Source organism: Semicossyphus pulcher, unplaced genomic scaffold, assembly GCF_022749685.1.
Source record: "Semicossyphus pulcher isolate SPU_LCO1_2020_fin unplaced genomic scaffold, fSemPul1.0.p SCAF_17, whole genome shotgun sequence".
NCBI lineage: Eukaryota > Metazoa > Chordata > Actinopteri > Labriformes > Labridae > Semicossyphus > Semicossyphus pulcher.
Window position 1 is genome coordinate 10,628,773 of NW_027211681.1, and position 14,126 is coordinate 10,642,898.

Consider the following 14,126-nt stretch of genomic DNA (forward strand, 5'->3'; position numbering starts at 1 on the left):
AGTTCTCATTTTAGTCCTAAAAATACCTGACTTGGCTGTAAATAAACCCTTTCAGTGTAATCTATATTGCCTCCTCTGGCATCTTTCCTGACTCTTGACAGATTTTATCTGATCTGCATACATATGTTATGGTGACTGGAGGTACTAAGTGCAATAAACAGCATTCGCTGCCGTTGAGGCAGCGGAGACGAGTTGAGCCTCAGCCGACAGTCCCTCTAATGGCCCGACCACTGAGGACTGCAGAGGATCTTACTGAGGATGTAATATGATCTCACAGATCAGCTCTCTTATAGATCATGCTAAAGGCTAACTGAGCAAGAATCTGCTTTGAGTTTAATGGCAGAATTAAAAAAACCCTAATGAGGAAGCTTAACGATATGCTTAGATTGACAGAGGATCTTTTGTAAAACTAATTTAAAAGTTAGCATATAATTAGACTGAAGGGGTTTGTCTCCATGACACACACATCAGATGATGAAAGCTTCACCTAAACATGGACAGTTTGAGAAGCTTTGTCTTTCATTAGAGGTAAGGTGAAGCGTTGCAGAGCTTCTAAGTGGACCACATGGCTGAGAAGGCCAGAGGAAATGTCAGAGTTAAGGGGAGGAGCCTGGTTCATACCATTTCCATCTAACTAAAAACCAAGATCTTTTTCAAAACTTTGCTTTTTTTTTTTTTTGCATTCTTTATCTGTGAAGTAACGACAAACCAAGCCTCTCATTGAATTTGCTTTGAAACAATAAAAACAAATGGAGCCACCCTTATGATGACAAAGCAGCACAAGGTGCTGTGAAGTCAAGGACTAGCTAGCGGCGCACAGCCAGCGCTAAATTGCACACCAACAGCACACTCACTCTAGAGGCAGCTGCAGCCACCCTCCCCCACCTCGCTCTCACTCTCCCACACACACACACTCTCTTTCTCTCTCTCGAACAGCCTCTCCAAGTCAAACACGGACTGAACCATTCTGAAAGGGGGACGGAGTGGGGGTGGGGCATTAAAAACAAAAGAGATAAAGGGTGTCTAAAGTATGTTTTTGAGTAAGCAAACAGTCAGAGTGCAGTTAATTATTTGACCAATAAAAGGTATGGAGTTTCATTTTCCAGGGTTTTCAGACCAAAGTTGAGAAACAGCGGCAGGTTTTTCTGTGCTGAGATTTCTTAAATATACTTCCTTCAAACAAGTTGATATAAGCCAAATAAGCACTTTTTTCCACAAATACAAATATAAATATAAAGTCTTATCATGATTAACTACAATAACAGCATTTGAGAATAAAATATTACTGAGCAAAAACTGTATAAAGTCCATTTTTGACAAGCATTCTTTATGTTAACAAACAGGAAATGTCGCTTTTTTAGTCTCACAGTCCCATGCTAGCTGCGCACAGCAAGAAAATAGAGCAGAGCATTACTCAGTAGGCAGTCTCTGCCCGCCCTCCCCCACAGCAGGGAGAGCTGCTGCTGAACAGACTGAACCATTCCAACACGGGGGAGGACCTTTACTTAAAAGGAACAAAGAAAAAACCACTGGACGTTATAACTTCCCCTGTTGAAGTTTGCACTAATGGACCATTCACAAAATTCTTCATTTGAAGTAATTTCATTATTTGAATAGTTTTGATTCAAGACAGAGAAATGTATTATGGGAGAAGTAGTAGACAGGAAATGTAGTTTTTAATTACGGGTACATTCAATTTTCATTAGTATCCTTCACCTGTCTTCATCAAAAGCCCTGTTGTGAGAATAAATAACACCTTACTGTGCGTTCTTTGCCAAGCTCCCCTTTCTGCTAGTGCAGAAACACAAAATGGCCACCAGCGCTGCTGCGAGCAGCATGCTGAGCACAGACATGAGCAGCTTCTTTAACAAACCCCGCCTCCTAAAAAATAAGTCCAGTTCAGCTGCAGAAATCTCCATACTCATACATAGATCTGAAAATGAAGAAAAGCTCACTTGTACAACAGCTAATTTAAATGTATTATTTCTATGCTGTAGTGACCACAACTAAATCCTGGTTTAGAGCTACACTGTGGTAGCACTGTTGTAAAGAGCCCACATGTCTCTCGGTCCCTGCTGAGCACTGTGGCTGAACAGTCGCCTATCAGACCCTTTCTTCACCTCAAGAGTTCAGAGATATACTGCTAAAGATTTTATGAACCATAGTCTAGATAACTAGGTGATAAAAGTGCTTTCTCTCCTTTATGCTGCTATTAATGCTTCAGCCAGTAAACCTGACACCTAGCTGTGTGTAAGTCACAGAGGGTGCTGTTGGTCTATATTTCTTAATCAAACAGTTAATAATAATAATTTGATACATTTTCTATATATGCTAAACACTAAGTGGAAAAAAGATGTCGGCCAGTGAGAGCAGAGGCTGCATTCCAACATTACTGCGCACAGTGCGCAGTCTTCCCCTCCCCCACCCTCACTGCCTGCATCTGGATTCACTGAAACTCAAAATGGCCACCTGGTCTGCTGCGCGCAGCCACACAGAGCCCTCAGAGCCTATTATATCTTGCCCACCACCATCATATCACAGCAGGCATTTTAGAGTATTTCCTATGTATATACTTCTCACCTAGATATTTCTTTTTATTCTACGCAACTACAATATTAGCTAAAATTAAAATAAATAAATAAATTCTTACTCGGCTCTCAAAAAGCAGGTAGCTTACTTAGTGAGGCTGTTGCGAAAACACTCCAGTCGTTATTCTTTAACTGCTGGCTGTCTGCAGTTCCTGTGTTGTCAGTCTTGTCCTCATTGCTTTACTCTTCCTAACTGATTCAACCAAAGCCCTCAAAATTATGAGTGATTGAGTGATCAGGAAGGTGTCTGTGCTGGGCCATGCACATCTCCTCTATCTAACTCCACAACAGCTAGTATTAAAATGCATCCTGGTTAATCCGATACAAGTGTGAATGCAGCCAATTCGCATTGAGATCTGATTCGAAATTGTGTCTGAGTCACTTTTAAGGACTGTTAGATGATGTTGAACTACAGACCACTCGCCTGTCATTCTTAATTCTTCTCCACTGTGTCTTGTGAATCTCTTTTTATTTTCATTATTACTCATGCCATGCAAAGTGTGTGAAAATGTAGTTTGTGCATTGGAGCATGCAGCGCACTGAGTACACAGAAGTGTCGAGGAGGACCAGGCTATATAACGCAGATCTGTTTGTCTGTCTGTCACTATTAACAGAGACTCCAGTTCTTACACTCACCGACATTGCACAGAACTGAGAAATGTTCTCATATCATGTCAACACTTCTGTCCATATTCTCCTGCTCAATCTCGCTCACTTGTCCAATGTTGCAATTTCATTTAGCGGACCCAGACGACATGAGCTTGGTCTCTCTCGGCTATGAGTGGGCGTCACATATTTTCATCAGCTGATTTTTTTCTATAAGGAACAAAAATGCACAGTGCTGGAAAGTGAAATCCGATCGCAAGTGGAGACGCGTCTCAGTGGAAACGCATGTGGAGACACATTTTAATACCTGTTGTGACCTGAAGTACTTAGAGCTGTTCACTTGTGATCTGGTCATTGGAGACGCATGTTAGTTTTAATACCAGGTGTGAACAGGGCCCTAGATTTAAACATGTTCTTCTCCATGAGGATTTTTTTTTTTAATTTCCTCTGGAAGCTCCAATTTCCAATCACAGTCTTAAGACATTAAAGTCAAGGAGACTGGAAACTGTACATTGCCACCAGTGATTGCAAATGTGTTTCTGCCTTCTTTCTGAAGAAGGGAGTACTCCACCTCTCACCCAATGCAGGCTCCTGTCTCCTACGAAATCTTAAAAGGGTTAGACGTAAATAAATCGTCTTGACTGATGTTCTTAAATTTGAAACTCCATGAGCAGTACAGATGAACAAATAATACACAAACTGAACTCCCTCGCAATGTTGAAACCAATCGTACATTTTAACACGCTCACATTGCAATTCATATCAAACTTACTCGTGGCCTGCAGAAAACAAAAACATCAGAATAATATATCATCTATAAGATTTTTTTTTTTTCTTCCCCTTTTGATCAAAGAGTTGCATGTTTGCTGCTCTTAACAAGCAGGAAACCAGATGGAGCCTTGACTGAGTTATTTTAAGCACCAGATGATTTCTGATCTTTCCTGTAGCATTCCCACATGTATGTCAGGTGGAAGTTTTCTCTTGAACTATTTTCAACGTTTTTTTAAATATAATTTAGTATTTACATCTCAAAAAAAGACTACAGAATTCAATTAGTCAACTAAACTAAGTAACCAACTATCATACTAAATTAGGCAATCTTTCGTTAAGGCCAAGATGACATTCAGTTCAATCTTATATTGTAGTAGAAGTAAAAAAAAACATATGGAGAGAGCATAATGGATTATTCACAAAACATTTAAACTGTTCAGCAATTTTCCATAAGCACTGCTTCTTAGCCTACCATATCCCAAACATTGCACGCGTGTCTGTTTTTTGTTGTTTTTCCCCCCCTGCTCTTTTAAACGAGTGGAGACTAGCAAGAGCCGGGTAGAAGGAAAAAAGGGAAGAAAAACTAGGGAGGGGGTGGAGGTGGGCAAAACCAGGAGTTTCCATGTGAATCGAGCAAGCACATGGTGATTATTCTTCAGCCATGCGCTGCTGAGGGAGGCCCATGTCATAGCTACAAAAAGGCCTTCATTTTTGACTGGCAGATTCCATACTACACAAAAAAACACAAGGTGCCAAATATAGGTTATCTACAGAAGGCTCCCTGAAGACCTGGTAACAACAACACTTAGTTAATTGCAAAACCGAAATATATGCATGCAGTTGCATCATCCTATATCTAGTGAATCCCTGGCAACCATAAAATTATCCTTGGAGTAACTACAGTTTAAGTCACATCGCATGAGCTATAGCTAGCACCACATAGTCTGACGTCCCAAGGCTCACAGAAAGCGCCAACACCCATCCCCCACACCAGCAGTCTGCTCCAGTCTGGAGTTTAACAGCCAAGCATGGACTGAACCATTGCAGCAAAAGGGGGTCTTCACTAACAAGCAGGGAAGGTAAAGATGTTAATGGCAAATTCAAAGTGCTCGAAACAATTCAAGCTTCATAGTTAGAAGTGAAACAGTGGATTGCGCCATGTCGAACAGGAAAACAGAGAATTCTTGTTCTCCTTTTAGAACTGTGGCCTAGAGAGAGTATTGCACTCTCCTTGAGCTGTTTAATTTCATATCAGTCTCTGTAGCAATATCTCATCTATGTTTCTGTATAAAATGTCACATTTCTCAGCAGTTAGATGAAATACAGATCAAGAGGTGTCCTTACATCAAAAGAATAAATCTAATGCTATAAACTGCTTTTTTCCTTCTCTGCCAAAAACACACATCCGGGTATGAGAAGCAAGTAGCTATAACTAAAATCATGCTTGTTGTGGAAAAAGTGGCATAAGAAACAGTTAACACTCGAGCTTAATGATTTGGATTAATAAACAACCTAGCCTGTTCTACACTTGCCCCACCCCCACTCATTCCCATTTGATAGATGGGATAGCTTGCAGTGAATGCTACAGCTCAAAATGGCTACTGCTGCTGTACGCAGTCACAGCAGAAAGAATCGATCTGTTTTTTTAATCTTGTTCTAAACATACAGTGAAAGGTTATCCATATCACATTTTTCCACCTCTCTGTTGTATGAGACCACATTCTCTAAAGAATAAACCCTGAAAGTTGCCTGTTCCTCCCTCTTTGCAGAGCTTTTTGACAATGAAACTAGGGGGGAGGGGTGGCTGTGTTTGATAATAGGGCAGCTTTCCAAGGCGACGACGCAAGGAGTTAGACTTCTCTCCCAAGCGCTTCACTGGACTATCCCAACCGGCTGATGCTGTGACTGTTGCGTGTGAAAGCAGCATAACAATCAAGCTAACGTAGTTAGATGATGTTAGTTGCCCCTACACGGATAAATGAAAATCATTGATGTTAACTTGATATATTTTGTGTAAGGTAGTTTTGGAGTTGAAAAAGCAATATGTTGCTGGTTCCAGAAGTTACAATGTTACAATTTCATTAAGCAGACGCTTTTGTCCAAAGCGACGTACATCTGAAAGTTAATGATCTATGCATTCATATCAGATAGCTATGCCTACCAGGAGCAATTTGGGGTTCAGTGTCTCGCCCAAGGACACTTCGACATGCGACTGTAGCAGTTAGGGATCGAACCCCCAACCCTCTGATTGAGAGGCAACGAATCTACCACTGAGCCACAGCCGCCCCCGCAGTTATCGTTTACCACTAGTGGTGCAACGGATCACGGTGTATCCATGGTCCATGCGTAATCATTCCGCATCGTTCCAATCCGAAGTTTAACATCAGAATGCAAAATACAGTTTTACTGCCAAACAGTGACAATAGCCAAGAACTAGCACTGGTTGACTCTATATTGTAAAGATTACAGGTGTCAAGTGGACATGAACGATCCTGCAGAACCTAATCAGAAGTTCAGGGATAAAAAGAAAAAAAAATCTTCACAGAGCGACTGCTTCAAAACTGGGTAGCTTGGCGTAACTTGAGAACGCAATTACGTTGCATATGTGTGACACCGAGATCCGCTGTATATTTTATATTTTAGTTTTTAGAGATAACACACGGCTACTGAAGGATTTTTTTTTGCCGATCCGAAATATGATCCGATCCCTAAATCAAAAAACGCAATTCGATCCAAACCATGAGTTAAGTGATCCGTTGCACCCCCAATTAGGCTTACTACTAGGGCTGAATGATATATCGTTTAAACATCGCAATTGCGATGCGCACTATTTATTGGTTGCTTGGTGCAAAACTAAAACTCGATTGTTTCTTGTATTTTATGACTAATCTACAAGAAAAGTAGCTAGCCACATAAATGGGTCGTTAACGGAGCGGACGTGCTGCAGTTTTTATTGTTAGCGATTACACCTGGGGGTAGTAAGGACTGATCAACTACTCCCAATTAACATCGGTTGTTCAGTTAAATTTTTGGCATGTCAGAATTTTGGTGGGCCATCTTGAGGCTTTTGCATAGTTGAAGCCGAGCCACAAGTCGGTTCCCCTAAAGTCAGTGCCTTCTTTTCTAACTGTGGCCCCTTTTACGCAGCCTGTTCAAGGCAGGACAGTTACTTCATTGTTCCGCTGTTCTGTATGAAAGTTACAGCGATGGAATGGCGGCTGTTAAGAAGAAGACTTACTTTATTGATCCCCGAGGTGATATTCAATATTCACTCTGTGTTTACAAACATGCTAAACACACAAAGGCCCGAAATACAGACATGCACAAATAGGACCATATGAACGTGCACTAATGGAGAATTGCCACAGTGAGGGAGCTGCACATGGACATGCGCCCCGAGCAGTTGGGGGATTTGGTGCCTTGCTCAAGGACACATCGACAGTGCCCAGGAAGGGAAACTGGTACCTCTCCAGCTACCAGCCCGAATTCCATGCTTGGTCTCTTCCAGGACTTGAACTGGCCACCCTCCAAGCCAAGTCCCTACAGCCTGAGCTACCGTCTACCCCAGCAGTCAGCAGTGGAGGTAGTAACATAGGTAAAAACGTCAATGCTAGCAGAGCAGTGCTGGCATGGAGTGCAAAATCACACACTTACAGCAATATGATGGCAATGCTTGCTTCAGTGTAAATAGACAAAGCGACTTAATAGCATAGCTTTGTTGAGCCGGGGTTGTGGAATCTCTGTATAATAAGGCCTGTGTGAAGTGGTAGACTAAACGTGTGAAAGTGCCATGTCGAAATAATAAGGTAGAAATTTAAGGGCGTAGCTATCAAGTTTTCTTACATCCTGCGAGTTCTTATAGACAGGCTTTAAGCATCAGCACACATGATGGCACAGATGATCAAGGCAGCACGTTGTGAACCATACTTAGAGCCTTAAAACAAAGGTTAATGACAATGTCATAGCTAAAACCGTCCACAGGGGCTGATGGGGGTTATTTTATTTTATTTTATACGCTCTTAGGCATGTGACATGTGAGCACCTGGGTTGTGGCTTGGCGATGGGACCATTCAGTGTGAGCACATAAATGGTGAGTTTGTCTTTACCTCACGGATAACTTGTCGTGCAGGATGCCAAGGCCCAACGTCAACAAGATTAAGCTTGTGTTCCCTCAAGACATAAATGCCCACAGCAAAACCATTAACAAGAGCAGGATGATGCAAACTTGGATTGTCAGCTCCTGCTTGGACAACTGCAACTCCCTCCTTAATCCTGTGAGTCCTGCTGCTTCAGACACCTGACCTAGCACCTGAAACTAATACAGAATCCTGCTGCTCATCTTAAGTTCAATCTTCCCACATCACTTAAACGCTTGCACCACCATAATCCCTGTTGAAGCCTCCACTCCATTTAATACTCTCTTGCTTGCCTACAGGAAGTGAAGAGAACCACTTCTTCCAACTCTAAACTACTCTGCATGCAAGCCATCTACTACCGCCTGACAATTGTATTCCTCTGCCTTCTGGCAGCTGGATGTAAATTAATCTTGGACGTGCAGACAGAGTGATCAGAGCATGGCCTCTTTGTCTCTCTAGCTCTACTTTGGTCAAATGACACAATGCTAACAAGTTTGTGGTAGTTGAGTTGTAAATTAAAGCGAGAGACAGCAAGCTTTTGCGTGACTTACAATGAAGAAACGTTCATCCTTGTGAGTCAGCTTCGTCAATGGCATGGATTTTATTTCAGCCCCAAGGAATCACACTGTTTACCATACCCTGGAAGACTTAGGCAGAACACTGGGTAGCACTCAGACCAACACAAAGAAGCTGTTCTGCTGTTAAATACGCCAGCGTGCGGGATCCTTGCCGTTTTTCCCCCGGTTATTTAAGTATGTGTTTTGGTTTGACCACCCTTGGTCATTGCTTACAATGCCAAGGGTGATAAAAGCACAACACTTACCAGCAACATTTAGCGTCCGGCCGATCTGCTCCCACAAATGGGCCTTTTGGTCTCGATTGTGATACTGTTTGTTTGTCATATCGTACACCTCTGGGTAGACAGAAATGGCCAAAACAAGCTCCTTCATGTTTTGTGGTAACCAGGGTGACGAGTGGCGCCCCATCTGATTGGTTGCCTGAAAAAAGCGGCTGTGACGACACCAGAGCCTGACAAGTTCAGAGATTTTCAGAGCGGCAGCACAAAAAAGGCAGAGCACTCTGGCCGCATGCACTTTGTCGTCATAGGGAACAACTGAAAAAAGTGGACACAGGGCCTTAGACTTTAAAAGGCACGAAGTTGTCAGCAACCCCTGATGAATTTGGTATGCCATAGCCTAACTTTTGTCAAAATGTGCAGCTTGCTTTAATACAGTTTGAATAGTTACTACATGAAGGTGCTGTGGCTGGGACAACTACCGTGCCCAGTTTCCTAACATTAAACTCTTTGGCCTAACTACAAGACAAAAAGAAGACTAGCTCCAGCCTCCAGTAATCAGCACCAGAAACGACCACCCTCTTTGGTAAAGCTGTAATGAACCACAGTTGGGCTTTTCCTCAGTGTTCTCTTAAATGTATGACAACATTGTTCTTTGTTTCAGCTGAAATACATTGCTGCAGCAGCTCACCGACTGATTAAGCTAAAGTAAACAGTTTTCCCAATCCTCACTGTAGTATGTTTAGCATTGCACTGACAGACACATTGTGAGCCGGTTGTAATGTAACATTATGGTCTGGTTCAAATTAAATCAACCACTTCCAATGACATTCATCCCTGGAGCAGAGACAGTGGTTCAGGAGTCAACTGCAGTTGTGCAAAACTGCCGAGCACTGCGTACCTTTTTGTTGTGCCCATGCAAAGGGAAGTCTTACTTCCCCTAACAAACCCACCAGACAACTTTGCATGGGCTGCTACCAACAAAGTCAACTGCCGTAAAGGGGAAGGCTCGGCTGGCAGTACAGGCCCGGCACCCTAATGGGGTTTAAGGGGGAGGGGACTAACCAGCCAATGAAAACTTAGTCGATTAAGACTCTTCTCTCTTAAACTAAGCGCAAGGCAAGCATCTGAAATCAGTCTGTTGGCTACTCCAACGCCCTCTGCCCATAAATGGCAGATAACACTAATAGATAGGGATGGTTATTGTTAGGATTTTATCGATAACAGTATTGATACTGATACTGCTTATCGACATTGATATTTATCGAGACACTTATCAATACTACTCTCCATTAGTCAGTGCAAAAAATAAAACCACATCTTGATTAGGGGATCTGATAATAATCCGTTGTTAACATTAATAACAGTTAACATTTACAGTCAATGTAGTAACAATCATAAGCACAACCAAAATAGTTTTCTGGCTGTCATGGCAACTCAAGACTCACACTGACTATGAATTACACTGGACCTAATAGAATTAAAAGACTTTATCCAGCATGAGACCAGAACAATGCAATGTCACTGCCTGACGCCAGCGGCTTCGTCATCCCGACAGATGCCAGCTACATTAGAATGGAACGATTGAATGAAAACGACATTTAATAAGATGGAACGTTAACGTTAAACACTGTTAGGAGCATTGTTGTCCATGAGCCTATCGGTACTTTCGGTACTGTCCAATCAATACAAAAAAATACCAGTTCTCGATACCCATCCCTACTAATAGATAACAATTGGTAAAGTCTAATTATAACGTGTTGCTACACCTCTACACTTTCTACTTGTCCATGCCATAGGTCCGCGCTGGTAGTCGCTAACAGAGGGCTGAACCAAGTATGGTAGAAGCAAGACGTTTTATTTTTGGCAGAGGAATAAATCTAGTTCATCCGTCAGCCTAACCCTAAACGAGATGTCCCAATCAAGTTATTTTGGTTACATTATATAAAATATCTACCTTAATTTTGATCAAATATATGTCTGACACATTGACATAATGGTCGGCAAAGTACATTTTTAGGCACTTTGTGATATAAATACTGGAGACCCTGTTTCAAGTAGACTAAGCAGACTATCAAAGTTATGGCTTCATGGAATTCTCACATAGGTGTTTCCTTACGCTTTATTCAGACATGACAATGAGGGTATTTCCCAATAAAGCTTATACTTGCACAATATTTCTCTTGTTGGTCTCTTGTTAAATACATTAATACATTGTTAAATAAAAATAAATTTTATTCTAATGATGTACTTAAAGCATAGAACTAGATATTAATTTATTCATCTAAAAATTTGCATTAGGAGAAACAGAACATTTAAGAAGGAAAAGAGCTGGTCTAATTGATGATGTGGTTTTGGAAGGGTGTTATTTTCCTTCTTCCTCACACCGCAAGTTATTTTCAAAGACTGATAGGACATGTTAAGAATCTCTTCAACAACTTAAAATCAGCTCATTAGAGATGCTTTCTTGTAAAGAATAGATTTTATTCCCTTTTGTCCAAACAACAAGAGGATCACTGCATAATAATTCCTGTAGTGCTTCTGGTAAGCGATGGAAGACGTGCGTTTAATTTCTGCCTGCCTATGTTCTACTTCTGTCTGCCTATTTTGCGCTATTGTGGCCTTACCTTTTATTCAGCTTAATGAAATTGTAACATTGTATTCTGACAGCAATTCAGACGTGTGAGACATTCTACAGATCTAACCTGGTGAGATCGCCGCGATTTCTTGGGTACTTTTAGCCTTCACATCAGCATCACGTGGTGCTTGTTTGAAAAGGGGCTAAATAGTGATAACTAGGGCAATATTGCGCAGAGGGGATTGCCTTAGCACTGAAAAATTAAGCCGGTGGGCTTGCATGACTAAATGAATGGATCAGACACATTCAAACACAATGCACAAGACAATGGGAGTGGGAGGAGACATAGGTGTATGTACAAGCCTGAACATATAGCCTACGTGACACATCTCCTCCTATCCCGTCCTCTCTTTAAATCTCAAGAGCCAAAAAATCATCAACGTTGTTAAAAGTGGCTGACTAATAGAACAAAGGTTGTGGGTTTATCTCAAAAAATGAATTACTATCGTCAATGTGCCGCATGAACACACATTATAAACACTAGTGTAGTTCATGAAAAACACAAATAAGAATACAATTAGTTTAATAGGGCCCCCTTAAAATAGACACAAATGAGGCCTGATTCATTCATTATTCTTTCTACAGATCCGCATTAAAAGATATAAATGATAGCAAACACAGGATATTTTGAGACTTTAGCAAGACCGTTTTACTTATCACTCTCATATTCAGCCTGCAGCGAAAAAAGCAGCTGCAACTGGTTGAAACCGGTTCTTGTGAGCCTGGTATGGTTTAATAACTTGAAACTAAATAAGAAATTTGATTCATTGAGTCCGCTACCAAAATTAAAAACACAAGATTGGAACGTAATATCACAGCTCCTCTATTTTAGCTTAACAAGGTTTGTAAAAAAAGAAAACAAAACTTGTTTTAGTCCATTACAGAAAAACATATCATTCATAGAAATTTAGTAAGATCATGTCGATATAATCATATATTTGTTAAGATACTTAGACTCACACTGACTAATAATGTATTTCTTATCATTTTGAAAGGGAAAGTCAAGGTTTTAGTTGTATAAGGTACAAATGATAAACAATTTGTAATTCACTATAACACTATACTATAACAGAATAAACCATAATACAGTTTTCAGGAAGTATGCAGGTTGTTACCTCGAGGGAAACAGTAAAAAGCAGTAGCCTATACAACGTGTCCAATTGAAGATATAAAATAGCTTATTTCTCATCGTTACATTTGCTCACTTTTAAATAGTTTTTTTTTTAATTAGAAAACATCTGGCAAGATAAAAATTGCACTTTTACCAGCTGTCTAATGTGACAGACTCATCAGAAATAGGTATTTCACACCCATTTTTAATATCAATCAATGAAAGCACATTTTAGACTTAAACTTCTCCTAATTATGTGGATGAATAAATTTAAAATGGCTCAGGTGCCAAAAGCTGTAGCTGACTTACATTTGACAACAAATCTTTATTTCAGGATTGTGGAAGCTTCTACAGCCAGGAACATAAACCCCTTTCTTTTTAAATATGAAGGACTTTTGGAGGTCCCCCTCTTAAAACTATAGCGAGGCAGCGCCTCAAATGTTCCTACTTATTCATTTCGTATAAATTGTTGCTAGCTCTCAAAATTGTTGTAGCGCCTGTAACATCACTAGAAAATTCTCATTGATTGTCTTGAATGAGCGTTCACAAAAACACTTCTAACATCTACAGGAAAGCTTTTGAAAATGTAGGTGGAGCCTTATAAGGCTGCTTCCTCTTGGACAGAAAAAAAACTGCTTGTGTAATGAATTGCAAATGCACCATGTGAGCACTGCCACTGGGTGCAGTGGGGGAGGTGAAACTAGAAACGGGGCCGTACCATGTGTGCAGGAGGTAAAAGGATACCTAAAAAAATTGTTTTGCATAAACTAAATTGATTCAATTAAAAAAACATAATGAAAATATGACCAACTCCCCAAACTGTGGCTGATTTATGGCTCTCAGATTGATAAAGCAAAACAGGAACTACAAACTAGTGAGTTATCATATCACCTCAACTAAATCAAAAGAGATGCTGTTTATTTGTCAATTTTAGAAACTCACAAAACAGGATGAAAAGAAAAACTGCTAAACTCTTGTTACCATTGACATTAAGCCCCACCCACATCCTAGGACAGTGTGGTGCATGGAAAATTACTGGACTGAACCACTTTAGACAAAGAGGGGTGTTTGACTGCACAATAAGAAATGCAGGAGTTTCCTCTTTTACTGTAGCTCATTTTTGTATCGTGTTATTAAGGCCCCAACTTTGTGTTTTGTTGTGTTTTTTTGTTTGGGGATACCCTCAATCATCCCTATGAAATTACAGTAGGGTTTTGTGGGCAACAAAAAATCTTTATTAAAGCCCTACAAAGTACGATACGTCAAATAACAAAGCTAATATATCATTTTTCACCTGCCTTCATTATGTAAGATCTTGGGGCAGACATCTTCTTACCAAAATCTGTCTTAGTTTTGGCCCCTCCCTAAAACTTTCACCTCTACAAACTGCTGGATGTGCTTGCTGCTTGTTTTAGCACCAACACAACATAGTCGCTTCACATGGCAGGTTATGACCTTTGAGACTTGAAGTCAATACCTC

General features: G+C 40.7%; 1 protein-coding gene across 5 annotated transcripts in view; it reads right to left on the reverse strand.

Moving 5' to 3' along the window:
• atf7ip (activating transcription factor 7 interacting protein) overlaps positions 1 to 14,126 on the reverse strand; it is a 28,376-nt gene that overhangs the window by 12,962 nt on the left and 1,288 nt on the right. The gene's annotated exons all lie outside the window — the stretch shown is intronic.